This window comes from Corvus moneduloides, chromosome 6 (assembly GCF_009650955.1).
Source record: "Corvus moneduloides isolate bCorMon1 chromosome 6, bCorMon1.pri, whole genome shotgun sequence".
NCBI lineage: Eukaryota > Metazoa > Chordata > Aves > Passeriformes > Corvidae > Corvus > Corvus moneduloides.
Window position 1 is genome coordinate 57,369,805 of NC_045481.1, and position 3,346 is coordinate 57,373,150.

The window sequence follows — 3,346 nt, forward strand, 5'->3', positions numbered from 1 at the left end:
CGACAGTCTCCGTGCTATGCGAAACGACATTGTGCGAAGGGGGCGTGAGCCTTATACCACCTGGCTGCTTCGGGTTTGGGACCTTATGGGCACAAGTGTGCAACTGGATAGTGGTGAGGCAAGGTATCTGGGATCGTTGACCCAGGACCCAGGTGTGGACCAGATATTTGTGAGGGAGCCAGGGCCTCTCTCTCTTTGGGAGCGGCTCTTAATGAGTGTGAGAGAAAGGTTCATTCACAAAGAAAGAATGCAGGAGTATCATCATAGAATGCAGTGGAAGACACTCGAGCAAGGGATCCAACAGCTAAGAGAGGTGGCAATATTAGAGGTACTCTTTGGGAAGGATGGACAGCATGATAATGACCCCGATAAGGTCAGGTGCACAGGACAGATGATGTGGAACCTGGCAAGGCTAGGGCCATCACAATACACCACCTTCATTGCAACGATTGATGCTGACAATACCCGAGAAACAGTGGGCTCTGTTGCCAACAGGCTCAGGCATTATGACAGCATGATCAATGGCCCGCTAAAAGCTCATGTCTCTGCTGTGGTCCAGGACCTCAAAGAGGAGATGAAGGAGATGAGGGAGGAGATGAGGGAGGAGATGAGGGAGGAGATGAGGAGGGTCAGCGTGGCACCAGTGCGAGTCACAGGCCCCCAAGTCAGAGCCCGTCGTCCCCCTGCGAGAGAGAGAGGGTACACCCCACGAGCTGAGCTGTGGTTTTTCCTGTGTGAGCATGGGGAAGACATGAGAAGGTGGGATGGGAAACCCACCTCTGCCCTGGCAGCGCGGGTGCGTGAACTCAAGGAGGGAGGCACTAACCGAGGGGGTTCCGCTAAGGTGAAGGTAGCCTCAGCCTCCCATGACCGAGCTGCCAGGCACTACAGAAGGGAGGATGATATGTCGGATCCCCTTGAAGGTACCTCGAGCATGTACGCCCAGGGAAAGAATGATAACCAGGGCTAGAGGGGCCCTGCCTCTAGCCAGGAAGAGGCACGGGAGAACCGAGTTTTCTGGACGGTGTGGATCCGATGGCCTGGCACATCAGAGCCACAAAAATATGATGCATTGGTTGATACTGGAGCACAGTGTACTTTAATGCCATCGGGACATGTGGGGGCAGAACCTGTATCCATTGCTGGGGTGACCGGGGGATCACAGCAATTGACCCTTTTGGAAGCTGAGGTGAGCCTGACTGGGAAGGAGTGGCAAAAGCATCCGATTGTGACCGGCCCAGAGGCCCCGTGTATTCTGGGCATAGACTTCCTCCGGAATGGCTACTACAAAGACCCAAAAGGACTCAGGTGGGCATTTGGGATTGCTGCTGTGGAGGCAGAGGGCATTAGGCAATTGAACACCCTGCCTGGACTATCTGAGAATCCTTCTGCAGTTGGGCTCCTGAAAGTGGAAGAGCAACGAGTGCCAATTGCCACCTCGACAGTGCACCGCCGGCAGTATCGGACAAATCGAGATGCTGTGATCCCCATCCACAAGATGATCCGTGAGCTGGAGAGTCAAGGGGTGGTCAGCAAGACCCACTCACCCTTCAACAGCCCCATCTGGCCTGTGCGCAAGTCTGACGGGGAATGGAGATTGACTGTGGACTATCGTGCCCTGAATGAAGTGACTCCACCGTTGAGCGCTGCCGTGCCAGACATGTTGGAGCTCCAGTACGAGCTGGAGTCCAAAGCAGCAAAGTGGTACGCCACTATTGACATTGCCAATGCATTTTTCTCCATTCCTCTGGCAGCAGAGTGCAGGCCTCAGTTTGCCTTCACCTGGAGGGGCGTGCAGTACACCTGGAATCGACTGCCCCAGGGGTGGAAGCACAGTCCCACCATCTGTCATGGACTGATCCAGACTGCACTAGAAAAGGGTGAGGCTCCAGAACATCTGCAGTACATTGATGACATCATTGTGTGGGGGAACACCGCAACCGAAGTGTTTGAGAAAGGAGAGAGAATAATTCAAATTCTCCTGCAAGCTGGTTTTGCCATCAAGAAGAGCAAGGTCAAGGGACCTGCCCGAGAGATCCAGTTCCTGGGAGTAAAGTGGCAAGATGGACGACGTCAGATTCCCATTGAGGTCATCAATAAGATCACAGCAATGTCTCCGCCGACCAACAAGAAGGAAACACAAGCTTTCCTAGGTGCTATAGGTTTCTGGAGGATGCACATTCCCGAGTACAGCCAGATCGTGAGTCCTCTCTACCTGGTTACCCGCAAGAAGAATGATTTCCACTGGGGCCCTGAACAGCAGCAGGCCTTCGCCCAGATCAAACAGGAAATTGCTCACGCCGTAGCCCTTGGCCCAGTCAGGACAGGACCAGAGGTGAAGAACGTGCTCTACTCTGCAGCCGGGAACAAGGGTCTGTCCTGGAGCCTCTGGCAGAAGGTGCCTGGTGAGACTCGGGGCCGACCACTGGGATTCTGGAGCCGAAGCTACAGAGGATCTGAAGCCAACTACACTCCCACAGAGAAGGAAATCCTGGCAGCTTATGAAGGAGTCCAGGCTGCCTCAGAAGTAATCGGCACAGAGGCACAACTCCTCCTGGCACCCCGACTACCGGTGCTGGGGTGGATGTTCAAAGGAAAGATTCCCTCCACGCATCACGCCACCGACGCTACTTGGAGCAAATGGATTGCCCTCATCACGCAGCGCGCCCGAATTGGAAACCCAAGTCGCCCTGGGATCTTGGAAATAATTACGAACTGGCCGGAAGGTGAGACTTTTGGGTTATCTTCTGAAGAAGAAGAGGAGCAGGTGACACGTGCCGAAGAAGCCCCACCATATAATGAGCTACCAGAGAGTGAAAGACAATACGCCCTCTTCACTGATGGTTCCTGCCGAATTGTAGGCGCTAGCCGGAAATGGAAAGCCGCTGTATGGAGCCCCACACGACAAGTTGCACAGGCTACTGAAGGAGAAGGTGGATCGAGCCAATTTGCTGAGCTCAAAGCTGTCCAATTAGCTCTGGACATAGCTGAAAGAGAGAAGTGGCCAAAGCTCTACCTCTACACTGATTCATGGATGGTAGCCAATGCTCTGTGGGGTTGGCTGGAAAGGTGGAATAAGGCAAACTGGCAGCGCAGAGGAAAACCAATCTGGGCTGCTGAAGAGTGGAAAGACATTGCCACTCGGGTAGAGAAGCTATCCGTGAAGGTCCGTCATGTAGATGCTCACATCCCCAAGAGCCGGGCTAATGAAGAACATCGTAACAACAAACAGGTAGATCAGGCTGCGAAAATAGAGGTGTCCCAGATAGACTTGGATTGGCAACATAAAGGAGAACTGTTCCTAGCTCGATGGGCCCATGATGCCTCAGGTCATCAGGGCAGAGAT